Source organism: Thamnophis elegans, chromosome Z (genome assembly GCF_009769535.1).
Source record: "Thamnophis elegans isolate rThaEle1 chromosome Z, rThaEle1.pri, whole genome shotgun sequence".
NCBI classification, from domain to species: Eukaryota; Metazoa; Chordata; class Lepidosauria; order Squamata; family Colubridae; genus Thamnophis; species Thamnophis elegans.
This window is the reverse complement of record NC_045558.1, coordinates 127,794,474-127,809,061: the sequence shown is the minus strand read 5'-3', so window position 1 is coordinate 127,809,061 and position 14,588 is coordinate 127,794,474. Positions and strand designations below refer to the sequence as shown.

The 14,588-nt window shown below is 37.4% G+C and overlaps 1 pseudogene; it reads left to right on the top strand.

The window, feature by feature from the left end:
• The first annotated feature begins 5,721 nt into the window (after positions 1-5,721).
• Positions 5,722-14,245, top strand: LOC116521729 (annotated as a pseudogene).
• The last annotated feature ends 343 nt before the right edge of the window (positions 14,246-14,588 follow it).

The following is a 14,588-nucleotide window of genomic DNA, read 5'->3' as shown; positions in this document are numbered from 1 at the left end:
TTCAAATTTCAATAAGACTTTGTGTATTTTAGCTATTAAATGCATGTCATCAGTACACAACACTATTTCAAATTTTGTCTTATTTGTTCCATGCTAAAAGTCTTTTTGTCCATTTTGAATCTTTCTGACAACTGTAAGTGTGAATACTATTGATAATTATAGCTGTCTTCTCTCATTTTGATTTGAAGTTCCATTGTAAGTTGTTTGCCAATAATACCCAATAATATACTAAGTATTTTCTGTGTCTGCTGTTTCTCTTCTATGACATTCTCCTTGAGCTGAAATGCATAGATATGTTTTTGGGCACAATCTGGATTTCTATCTATTCTGCATATTCAATATGGCATGTTTAATTTAATGATTTTTTTTGAAATCCATGTTTGTTTCTTAGCAGTTCCTATTCTTTTTTCAGAGGAAAAAAAAGCAGAAAAATACCTAATATAAATTCTCCCATCTCCATATCTATCTATCTATCTATCTATCTATCTATCTATCTATCTATCTATCTATCTATCTATCTATCTATCTATCGAGCCAAGGTGGTGCAGTGGGTAGAGTGCAGTACTTCAGGCCACTTCAGCTGACTGCTATCTGCAGTTCAGCGGTTCTAATCTCACCAGCTCAAGGTTGACTCAGCCTTCCATCCTTCCGAGGTGGGTAAAATGAGGACCCAGATTGTGGGGGCAATATGCTGACTCTGTAAACCGCTTAGAGAGAGCTGAAAGCCCTATGAAGCGGTATATAAGTCTAACTGCTATTGCTATTGCTATTGCTATTGCTATTGCTATTGCTATTGCTATTGCTATTGCTATTGCTATCTATCTATCTATCTATCTATCTATCTATCTATCTATCTATCTAACTATCTAACTATCTAACTATCTAACTATCTATCTATCATCTGTCTATCTATCTATCTATGGTAAAGGTTCCACTTGCACATATGGGTTAGTCATTCCTGATTCTAGGGGGCGGTTCTTATCTCCGATTCAAAGCCGAAGAGCCAGCTCTGTCTGAAGATGTCTCCGTGGTCATGATTAAATGCTGAAGGCGCATGGAATGCTGTTACCTTCCCACCAAATGTGGTTCCTATTTTTCTACTTGCATTTTTATGTGCTTTCGAACTGCTAGGTTGGCAGAAGCTGGGACAAGTAACCGGATCTCACTCCGTTATGCGGCACTAGAGATTTGAACTGCACACACACACACACACAATTTCCCCTTGTCATATACATTTAGATATGTTTTTTGTAATTTTGTCAATGGTAAATCAGTTGTCAAAACAGGAACAGGACTGGGACAAAAATATCATTTGTGACAAACCATTTATTTTTTATCATAGAGATTCTCCCCCACCATGATAATTTTTTCATCCTTAATATTTAATTTCATTCTTGTTCTTAATCTAATTATTTTGAAATAGCCTACAATTTGTAAAAATACATTATTTCACTTTTTTCTCAACCTTAAAATCATTTTAGCATCAGTTCTATTTGACTTCTTTCATACTTTTTGTTAATATCTTCATCTTCTGGTTATTAAACTTAAAAGCTCATAACATGCCAAAGTTCTTTATTTTTTCCCAGAGAATCTTCTAAATTTGATGTTATTATTATGGTGTGTTGATTAATCAGCCAGATGTTTAGGCAGGAATTGGCATTTTTGTCCACCTATTGGACAAGAGCCATGATGGCACAGTGGTTAGAGTGCAGTGCTGCAGGCTACTTCAGCTGACTGCTAGCTACAGTTCAGCAGTTCAAATCTCACTGGCTCAAGGTTGACTTAACCTTCCATCCTTCTGAGGTGGGTAAACTGAGAACCCAGATTGTTGGGGGCAATATGGTGGCTCTGTAAACCGCTTAGAGAGGGCTGTAAAGCACTATGAAGTGGTATATAAGTCTAAGTGCTTCTACTATTGCTATTGAGTTTTTCCCAATGACCTGAAATACAGAAGCAGATGGTATTGTTTGGGGATTAGGGTTAGGGTTAGGGTTAGGTTTAATGTTGGCATTAAAGGTATCATCACAGAATGTTTTCAGTAAAACTGCCTTTTGAAATTGAGCGGTGGAGTTTTCCCAAGCCAGACATCTTTGCATTTTTCTATTGGGATTTGCCATCAGTACTGTAGAAGTGTTGTCTTTGGCGAATAAAACTAAAACTATTACAGGATAGCAGAAGCAAGGGAGGCCATGGACTCCCAGAATGGGAGGTATATTACCAAGCAGCAGCCGTGACATGGATAAAAGACTGGATAAACTTAAAAAACAAAAGGGTATTGACAATAGAAAGCCATGATTTGCAATCAGGCTGGCATGCCTTCATCTGGGAAGGGAAAAATAAATCACACACATATTTTCAGAGACACCACATGCAAGATGCTCTTCTACATGTTTGGGGGGAAATTTAGAGAAACCATTACATCAAAATGCTTACTTGGCTATCAACCATGGAGGCAATTATATACCCAAATGTACTACATTTAAATAAGATAGTAAGATATAAAGACCTATTAGATGATCAAGGAAAATTAAAATCAAATCAAGAGCTAAAACGTCAAAGAATAGTGATAGATTGGTGGCCGAACTTATAAATTCAGACAACATATAAAAAAGATCTAGAAAAATATGGCTCCGATAAAGAACAAGAAGAGCTTAATAAAATAATACAGGGGAGGGAGGAAAAAAATGATAACAGAGGTATACAATTATTTCCTGAGATTTAAAATTAATTTGGGTAAAAAAAAACTGGCTATAATATTGAATTAGAACATTGGGAAAAATGTGGGGGAAGAAATTACAAATGAACAAGAAGTGTTGTCTTTGGGTGCAGAGGCACTACCTGTGGAAAGAAAGTTGACAATTTAGGGATTATCCTGAATTCATGGCATCTGTTTCTGAACAGCAGGTAGAAACCATGACTAAAAAGGTTCGGCTTCAGTAGGTACTGACTTGCAGTTTTTCCTAATGCAAGGGGATCCAACCACAGAAACTTAAAAGTAAATCCTCATTATTACCTAGAAAAGCTCCTGCTATGTTTTTTATATAGGGCTGTATTTAAAGGCAACACAAAATTAGAGCTTATCCAGAATTCAGCAGTCTTTATTTTAATGGATATTATAGAATGGCTATATATACCTGGCTTGAATTATGCTAATTTGCTTTTGAGAGCATGAGCCAAACTGTATTTTTTTTCATCATTCAAAAGATAAATATTGAAGACAGATTCCCCCTCTTCCCCCAGCCATTTAGTTACCACTTTTGCAGGGGTGAAATTCAGCAGTTTCTGACATGAATTTTGAGTAGTTTGGAGAACCGGCAAATATCACCTCTGGTTGGCCCCAAAGTGGGGAGGGAATGAAGATTTTGCAGTATCTTTCCCTTGCCACACCCACTAAGCCATGCCCACAAACCGGTAGTAAAACAATTTGAATTTCATCACTGCTCCTTTGATTCTTTTCTGTAGGGAAGTTGGAAAGTCAAACAAGCTTCAAGATGATATTAAGACAAAGAAAAGAAATCAAAAGGAGGAGGAGGAGGAAGAGGAGACCTATTTGCATAGGAACAATGCCCCAAGAAAAAGAGAAGAGCAACAAAGATGATTAGGGGAATGAAAGCCAAAACATATGAAGAATGGTTGCAGGAATTAATGCAGCTAGTGTAGTTTAATGAAAAGAAGGATTAGGGGTAACATCATAGCAGTATTCTAATATCTAAGGGACTGTCACAAAGAAGAGGGAGTCCAGCTATTCTCCAAAGTACCTGAATGCAAGACAAGAAGAGACGGATAGAAACTAATCAAAGACAAAACCAATCTAGAGATAGGGAGAAATTTATTTAGAACAATTAATCAATGGAGTAATGTGCCTCCAGAACCTGGAGATTTTAAAGAAGAGATTGGATAACCATTTGTCTGAAATGTTATTGGGTCTCCTGCTTGAGCAGAGGTTTGGACTAGAAGACATCCAAGTCCCTTCCAACCAAAGAGTATATTTAAGGGGAGAGGTAGAACTTAAAATAACTTTATTGTCCCTTTGAATGTACACTAATCAGCATACATTAAAATGAAATTTCATTACATACAGTTCTCAAAGAGTCACCACCTCCAATATACACTACATAAACATGGTGAAATAAATAAATACAAAATTATGCATATACTCACATATATTATATGGCATAGAGAAACAACACGGTCTAGTTTGGATGTGTACATATACATGGCGATAAAAATGAATATTTTTTTATTTTACTAGATGGATGGCATAGGGAACAAAACAAAGATAGGTTCCTACTGGTTTGGACTAGTTCGGCCAAGTAGGTAATAACTCAGCTGCCACGCCCCTGAACTGGTTCTTCATCTCACTTTTTGCTTCTGCCCATGTGCAGAAGCAATTTTTTTAGTACTGCACATGCGCACATCAAGTGCGTATGCGCATGAGGCATGCATGCACAGCGTGTCCCTGAGTGAACCAGCAGTAGCAGCAGCCAAACCCCACCCCTGGAACGAAGCAGTTACAAAATCTGGTAGTCCTGCTAGAAATTCTTTGATACCTCCTCCCAGAGGGGAGCAACAGAAACATACCATAACATGGGTGTGGGGGGTCTCTAACAATGCTTTGAGCGCTAAGCACATAGAGCTTATAAGCAGTATTCTCAATAACACGAAGTGAAATTCCTATAATCTTCTCAGCTGCCCTTACCACTCTCTGTATGGACTTTCTATTTGAGGCACTGCTGCCACCAAACCAAACAGTGCTGCAGTTTGTTAAAATGCTCTCAATTGTGCCTCTGTAAAAAGTTTTATCAACATTTAGAACCAGTTTATTGCACCAGTCCACCAGAACCTTCACCTCTTCCATATAAGCATCTTCATTGTTGTTCTGGATAAAACCGACCGCTGCCGTGTCATCCGCATACTTCACAATAGGATTTCTGGCAGATTTGGCACAGCAGTTGTGTTTTATCGAAGTTAACAGTAGCACACTCAAGACACAGCCCTATGGAGAAGCCATACTAAAGGAGAAGCAGTTGGAAACTTTTCTTCCAATTCGCACAAACTGGGGCCTATCAATAAGGAAATAAAATATCCAATGAAATGAAGGAGAATTAACACCTAGTAGGCCCATTTGTTTACGAAATGCTGAGGAATTTTTTGTATTTCTGTAATAGACTCTGTTCAACAATTATCTGGGTTTTATTTCATACTTTTCATAAGATTCCACATATTAATAGATTTTATTTCTCACTAGAGGCCAAAGTGCTCCCAAAATGGATTTTGGAGTACAAGACGCCTTTAACTTCATTTTTATTTTTGTTATAAGTCTTCTGAGAATTAGTATTAAACTATTTTTGTTTTAACATTTGGGAGTCATGAACACTTCCTATTCTTGTACAAATTGAGGAAGAGGTTATGAAGCACTCTTTACAATTCAAATTCTTCTTTTACTCTCAGTCACCACAAACATATGTTTCTCTTGACACCATGATACTACACAACACTAAAGACAATGTTTAATAAGCTGGCAAAAACATGTTTTCTTGTTCACGTATTCCTAGGTCTTTGTTGATGTTTCTACTGCAATTATCCATCCCTATATAATTATTTCAACTTCATTTCTGCATCCTGGGACATAATTTAGCCATTAGCTCAAGTAGAATACTTCATGAAAAAGAATTTTGAGACAGTCGAATTTGGGTTACAGAAGAAATGCTATTGCCGAAGATGGTGATATTTGCAGTATTGGTTATTCTGCCTTTCTCACAAATGATGTGCAGGATTCACAAGGTTAAATGCATCACCAGTAACCCTCTGCCATTTCTTCACAAGCAATATCAGTCAGGAGACCTCATTGTTGGGAATTTGCTCTCTCAGATCTACATCTTCCAGACAATGATGGACTTCAGCAAACGTCCTTCTGAGGAGATCTTTGAGGACACTGTGTAAGAATTTATAAACAGAAAGCAAGTTATTTTGAACCAGGAGGTCTTTTCATATTAATATTAGTCTTGGTTATAATGATTAATATCACTTTAACATTTGCTGGATGGCACTATCTTCATCCACCTATTGTTCCTCCTTTTCCTTCAGCATCTTCTCTCCCTGTTCCTCTTCATACGCCTCATCTATAATCATGATGTGATGGTTATATGTTGCGAGAAAGAAATGTTTTGTTTCAGGTTTTTTTTCAATTAAGGATACACACACATACAGCTACTTTTTTGGTATGCTTGTCTTGGGTATACATACACACACACACACACACACACACACACACACACACACTAAATAGATGGATGGATAGACGGGTAGATGGATGGACGGATGAACAGACATACAGACAGATAGATACTTATAGAGAGAGATAGATTGATATAGCATATATATATATATATATATATATATATATATATATATATATATATATATATATATATATATATATATATATATATATATAGAGAGAGAGAGAGAGAGAGAGAGAGAGAGAGAGAGAGAGAGAGAGAGACAGACAGACAGACAGACAGACAGACACTGTATAGAAATATAGATGGATGGATGGATGGATGGATGGATGGATGGATGGATGGATGGATGGATGGATAGATAGATAGATAGATAGATAGATAGATAGATAGATAGATAGATAGATAGATAGATAGATAGATTTTGTCCCCCTTTTCTCATATTTGATAATATCTGTCTGTCTGTCTGTCTATCTGTCTAAGGTGTATGTTGGAAAGATTTTCCCAGGGTAAACGAAATCTCAGGTAGAATTCCTTCCCATGGAAAAGTTGGAATAGTCCTATACACCTTTCCCAATGTGGCAAAGATCTAATCTTTCCCATTGAGTGGAGCTCCATCTTTAGAGGGTGAATCTGAAGTCTTTCAGCAGGTCACCCAAAATGCTTTCCTGGGAAAGAGATGACTGATGATCTATTAGCTCTTGCTCAGGTGTGAATTGGATTTTGTTAACTGCACTTTGGGTCATCCTGTGTTGTTCAAGGAGATGTAAAGCATCTTCAGCAGTTTGCGTTTCCACTTTTATATGTGCACTGACTGAGGTTCTTGATAGGAATCTTTCTGTGAGTCCTTATCTTATAATAATTCACACAGAGAAGAGGACAGTTCATGTTCTTCTCTGGATTCTTTATAGAACAACCAAGTTCCTGTATAATAAATTGCTAAAGTCTAAAATATTTATCTTTCTTTAAAAAAATAGATTTCTTTTTCAAAGGTTGAAAAAATGTTTTATTTCACTTTCATTCAAGCATTTAAAAGCTAGTATTGGAAAAAGGTCCATTCTTATTATGGTATATGGCATCAGGGTAATAACCAATTTTTAAGCAGAATCTTAAATATTGCCTTCTTTAATTATCAGATTAAATGAAATGTCCTCTTTAACATCATGGAAGAAATTATGCTTCTTTTCTCGGACATCAGCTAATAGGTACTAATATGTTAGATAATCCAATTGCCACTCCATATTTTAAAACACACAGGTTATTTCATGGTGAACACATATTGCTAAAACTGTGCATTTACCACATTCTATGAGATTATTCATATCTTATTCATATCCATATTCTATTTACCTATTTGCTACAGAGCCATCACAACTAATCATCAAACATCCAAATATCAACATTTTGGACTTTGGACTCCAAAATTACAATCAAGAGTGAATGATGTTTGAAGCCTTTAAAGAATTTTTTATTTTATTTATTTAGCTTGTCAAACATGTATAAGATAACAGGTATAAATATAAACATGGACATGAACACAGGAAATGGGTGTGAATAAATGGGGACAGTAGGACAGGGGTGATAGGCATGCTGGTGCGCTTATGCACGCCCCCTTTATGGACCTCTTAGGAAAGGGGGGGGGGGTTTCCAAGCTAGACAATTTAAAGTTATGGGGTTTGAGGATGTAACAACAGAGTCAGGTAGAGCATCCAGGCATTGACTACTCTGTGGCTGAAGTCATATTTTCTGCAATCGAGTTTTCTTGAGTTTGTATCTATTGTTTCCCCGTATATTATTGAGATTGAAGCTGAAGTAGTCATTGACAGGTAGGGTGTTGTAGCAGATAATACATTTAGATCACACCTTAGTCAGTTTAATTCTAGGTTGTCCAAAGCTAAAATTTCGAGCCTGGTGGCATAAGGTATTCTATTGTGAGCAGAGGAGTGGAATACCTCTGGACTCACTCGATTGTATTAATGTCCGATATACAGTGTGGATTCTAGGCAGGTGAACTATATTTGAGAATTAGTCTGGCAAAGTTTTTGCTTGCTATAGTTTGCAGTACAATATTAACAGAGAAGAAACTTTGCAAGATTAGATTAACAACTCTTAATACCTTTTTGGCAATGCTGTTACAGTGAGCTTTAGCACTTAGATCGTTTGAGATGAGTACTCTAAGGTCCTTGGCAGAGTGAAGGTCATCTACAAGGTCATATCCACCCAGCTTGTATTTAGTGTTCTGATTTTTGTTGCCAATGTGTAAGGCAGAGCATTTGTTGGTTGAGATTTGGAGTTGCCAATTGTTTGATCATTCAGACACATAGTCTAGGTCAGTGTTTCTCAACCTTGACGACTTTAAGTCCTGTGGACTTCAACTCCCAGAATCCCCTAGCCAGCATAGCTGGCTGGGGGATTCTGGGAGTTGAAGTCCACAGGACTTAAAGTCGCCAAGGTTGAGAAACACTGGTCTAGGTCATTTTGAAGGGCAATGGCATTGTCGGTGGTATTGAATAGAAGACACAGCTGCTTTTGAAATGATTGCAAAGGTCATTTATGTAAAATATAAAGGGCATAGGTCCTAAGATGCTGCCTTGATGGACACCGCTGTTAACTGGTGCAAGATTTGATAGGGCTCTCTTTATTTTGACTATTTGTTGCCTGTTTGATATTGTTCAAAGGCTATGAAAACTTCACTTAGGACAGTGCTCATTAAAAACAAAAAGCTTATGGTGCTATTTTATCACTCTCACCTGCAAAAGTGTGTTATGACTGTATCTTGAAAAATATATATTTTCCTTTCCAGGATCATGACTCCAATCTATCAGCAAACTTTGGCCTTAGAATTTGCCATCACAGAGATCAACAGAAACCCCCATATTTTACCCAATCACACTCTTGGTTTTCAGATCTATAACACCTACTTCATGACAAGTTGGACATATCGGGCTTCACTGGAACTTTTCTCTAGAAAGGGGCAGTTTTTTCCTAACTACAACTGTGATACACAGCACAGACCAATAGCAGTCCTTGGAGGACCTACTTCTGATGTGTGTGTACATATGGCTACCATCCTGTCCCTGTACAAGATGCCACAGGTATGAGGTTTGGTAGAACTCAGACCAACTAGATAATCATCAATGTCCTGTTCCTTGCTTTAAATGGGAACATTTAGGATATAGGAAGAAAAGGGTTCTTTTTGAAATAAGAGATTATTCTTAACAAAACTAAGAATTTCTGGGTGCTACAAAGGAATTCAGCTATGATGACCTAATGTCCCCATAACTCTTCTGATGTTTTATTGCTTGAAAAATCTAAAGGATTAAGCAGGGTTGTATGCCTTCCCTAGAATTAACTCTCCATTAAAACCATATTTAAGAGAAACAATATCTAAAATATACAGTATTCTCAGAACTATAAAACTGAAAAGTATTTTATGGGGTACCTATCAATTTACAATTTCTGTTTCCTTTAATGGTATTGAAGGAAAAGAAGAACGGGATTAATTGGGGAAAATGAGTTATAGAATATGGCAGAAATTGGGGCAATAGAGTTGGAAAAAATAGATTAATTGTAATGGAATGTTACATCAATCTAATGCAATCAATCCATCAATAAAAGCAATCAATCCATCAATCTAATGTAATTTAGGAGGAGAAATTCTTGTAAATTTTGTTATTGCTGCAATGAAAAAGTGGAAAGCCAAACAGGTAAATGTTACAAACATTGTTTTAGTAATATAATACTCTTATATTATTTCATTCCCATGAAATATAACCTTTATGAGAAAGGCAATGTGTTTTTCATCAAATTTACTAATCGGAACATGAGAATAATGACTTTTTAATCTCCTCCTAGGACAGGGGTCTGGAGCCATATGTGGCTCTTTCATTGCCTTGCTGTGGCTTCCTGTTGCCAATTGGTGCCACAATTTTGAGAGGAGTTTCCAGTTGGGAGGGGGGAAAGCACAGTGTGCTAGGAGGAGACTCTATGGCAAGGAGCAGGTTTTATGGTCAGCTCCACAATTGATAGGACTTTCGGTTAGGACAGGTAGAGGAAAAAGGATGCTGAGCTAGGAGGAGACTCTATGGTGGGGGAACTGGACTTCTGAATGGGGGGCTTTCAGTTAGGACCTTTGTGGCTATTTGAGTATTTAAGGTTGCAACCCCTGTCCCAGGAGACTCTGAATGTGCATGTAAAATATACCTTTAGTCAAAATATGAAACATCTGTTGAACATTAATATGTATGTTATAGTAGTTTAAATGGGTGAATACTACCATTTCAATCTACACTTCAAAAAAGGAAGAAGAGGATAAGTGTCCTGTTGAATCTTGGCATGTTGCCTTTTTCTTTTTTAAGTTAATCTATGGTTCTACTACTGAAGGTAATACAAAAAAGGAGACTGCCATACGGCAACAAATGTTCCCAAACATAGATAGTCAATATAAGGGAATTCTTTTATTACTTCTGCATTTTGGATGGACATGGATTGGGATCTTGTCTGCAAAAGATGACAGCGGTGAGAACTTTGTACAAAATGTGGTTCCCATGATAGCCCAGAAGGGGATCTGCTCAGCCTTCCTTGAAATATTTCCCGTCATTGATTATTCAAACAGCATTCCTGAGCTGGTGGAAGTGGGACTTCAAATGTACCTGGTGGTTATGAAAAGCACAGCTAATGTAGTATTAGTTCATGGTGAAATTTATGGAATCATAGTTCTGAGGCTTCTTTCCACTAATTTGAAAATTGAAGATGCACCATTATGGAGACAGGGTAAAATCTGGGTTATGACGGCTGAGATGGATTTCACCTCCCTTCCCTTTCTGAGGAATAGTGACCTAGTCTTCCTCCATGGTGCTCTGTCTTTTGCAATTCACACAGAGAAGATGTTAGGGTTCCAGCAATTTCTTGAGATGAGGAACCCTACCTTGGAAAAAGAAGATACTTTTATCAAGCTCTTCTGGGAAAGTGCTTTTGAATGTTCTTTCCCCACCTCTGTAATGGAGGAGGAAAATGTGATTCCCTGCACTGGGAAGGAGAAACTGGCAGCTCTTCCCACATCTGTGTTTGAAATGGACATGACTGGGCATAGCTACAGCATCTACAATGCCATCCATGTAGTGGCACATGCTTTGCATGACTTCCATTCATCCATGATGGAATACAGAGCTAGGGGGCATGAAGTCAAACAGAAACATCTGGATCAAAAGTCATGGAAGGTAATCCTTAAGAGAATCAATTACTGGTGGCTCACAAAATCTACAACCTGAATCCTAAATCTCAATTAAATTCATTCTTCCAAGGGAAATGTAAGAGCTACCTTTCTTTTATTTTCTATTTTATTCTTTTGAGTGTTTGCATCCATGTTTGCATCCCAGCAACGTTTTAGTTGCTTTATTTTGCGTTTGTTTGGTTTGGTTTATTAGATTTATATGCCGCCCTTCTCCCAAGGACTCAGGGCGGCATACAACATTAAAAGAAACACATAATACAAGAGTTAAAAAAATGTGTTTGTGTTCTAAGGGATGCATTATTTTAATGCTGATTTACCAGAGTGTATACTGTTAACAGTGTTCCATGTGCCTTTGTCATTTAGTCATGCTGGCCACATGACCATGAAGATGTCTTCGGATAGTGCTGGCTCTTCGGCTTTGAAATGGAGATGAGCACTGCCTCCTAGTGTTGGGAACAACTAGCATATATGTGCAAAGGGAACCTTTACCTTTTTATACCATTATTGTATTACATTGCCTACTATTTTCCCTTAAACTTTGAAGAATATATTATTGAATGAGGGAATGAATGTTTTCACCTGGGAACCTGATTTCTTTCTTTCTTCTTTTCCATTGTAGCTAAACCAATTTATGAGAGAGGTCTCATTCAACAATAGTGCTGGACAAAAAATTTCTTTCAACCAAAATGGAGAATTGGAGACTGGATTTGATATTATGAATTGGGTCACGTTCCCCAATCTATCTTTTCTGAGAGTTAGAGTTGGAAGGATGGATCACATGGACTCCCACGAAGCATTGTTCACCATTGATGAGGCTGATATTGTATGGCCCATGAGATTTAACCAGGTGTGGTTAGTTCCATTTTAGCTGGTAGACAAGTAGCTTTCTGTCATTCCTCAAGTTATCTGAGCTTCAAGGTCCAACACAGAAATTAGATTCAGACGCAAAATATTTCAAACACTCCAAGATTACTAAATATTCTCCAGACCTATCTGGGGAGTGTTATACTCTGTCTCCACTCTTGGATGGATTTTTATTCTGGGGACACATTGCTTGGAAACATGACAATAAAGATAACAGTGGTCTATCTAGCTTTTGAAAATAACCTACCTGTCTTTTAGTTGCTATTTAATGCTGTTTAGTACTGAAGGTTGTATGGTTGAGCACTTTCTTCAAATGAATTTGAATGTGCCAATTTTTAAAAACAAAAACATATTCTCCTTTTCTTCTTGACCAGGTCCGACCTCTATCTTTGTGTAATAGTAAGTGCCATTCAGGTTATACTAGAAGCAAGATAGAAGACAAACCATTTTGCTGCTATAATTGTCAACAATGTCCACATGGGAAGATTTCCAACCGAGATGGTGAGTTCTTACATATGATATATATGTAATACATACACACACACATACACCTCAATAAAACTGTGTCATAACAGCAATTAAAAGTCTAGATTAAAAGTTCCTGTTAACAGATGGAAAGAGTAGAAGGTAGCAAATTGTTCAGCATTCATGTCATTGAATGGATTTCAACCAGAGGTGATATTCAGCTGGTTCAGATCGGTTTGCCTGAACCAATAGCATATATTGCTCACCCACCCAGTCTCTATGCTGTCCTATTTAGTCATGTTTTTGAGACCTGGCACATGCATGTGTAGGCATGGGGTAAACCAGTGGTAACAAAATGTGAAACCCACCACTGATTTTCACAGTGATACCAAATAATGTATCTTGGAGAAAAGGGTTTCAAAATAGGAAGTCTACTGCTTTTCATGTGTGATAAAACAGGTTTTTGTTCTTAACACATGGTGCTCAGTTTTTGTTCTTTCAGTGCAATTTGTACATTATTGATTTTCTAGATATGGACGATTGCTTTCAGTGTCCAGAAGATCAATATGCAAATGTGAACCATGATTTGTGTCTTCCAAAGATTGCAACATTTTTGATGTATGAAGAAACGTTGGGGATCACTTTGGCCAGTTCTGCTCTTTTCTTTTGTCTGATGACAATTTGAATCCTTTGGATTTTTATTAAGCATCAGGACACTCCCATAGTCAAAGCCAACAACCGGAATCTCACCTATGTTCTCCTTATTGCTCTCTTCTTGTCTTTTCTCTGTTGTTTCTTATTCCTTGGGAAACCTGATAAGGTGACATGTCTTCTTCGTCAAACTACTTTTGGGGTAATCTTCTCTGTGGCCATTTCTTGTGTCTTGGCCAAAACCATCATTGTGATTTTGGCATTCATGGCCACCAAGCCTGGGTCTAAGATGACTAGATGGGTGGGAAATAGATTAGCAGTGTCCATCCTATTGTGCTGCACCTCGCTTCAAGGATTTATTTGCATTATATGGCTGGCAACCTCTCCCCCATTCCCAGATGCTGACATGAGTTCAGGGGCAGAAGAAATCTTTCTCGAGTGTAATGAAGGATCAGTCTTCATGTTCTACTGTGTCTTGAGCTACATGGGTTTCCTTGCCATTATTAGCTTTACAGTGGCATTCCTAGCAAGAAAACTGCCTGATGTTTTCAATGAAGCCAAGTTTATTACCTTCAGCATGTTGGTCTTCTGCAGTGTCTGGTTGTCCTTTGTTCCAACATACCTGAGCACCAAGGGGAAATACATGGTTGCAGTGGAGATCTTCTCCATTATAGCTTCTAGTGTTGGGTTACTAGTTTGCATTTTTTTCCCTAAGTGTTACATCATTGTCCTAAGGCCTTCCCTCAACAACAAAGAACAGCTAAGAAGACAAACCCACAGAAAAATGTAAATTATATGTCTCGTTGTTTTAGATTGTTTGTAAGAAAACTGAATCATTGGATGTTCTGATCCAATTCCACTTTGAGTAAAGGTTTTAAATCTTCAGGTTTAATTGTCACTTGATAGAAAAAAATAAAATATTACCATTTACATACTATCTATTTCATTTGTTATTGTCACTAGTTTTTTTTTTTGAAAAAAATTATGCTACTATGGTATTCCATTATTTATTACTTGCTAACATAGGGAGGTGGTGGCTCAGTGGCTAAGATGCTGAGCTTGTTGATCAGAAAGGTCGGCAGTTCGGCGGTTCAAATTCCTGGCACCATGTAATGACTGAGCTCCCATTACTT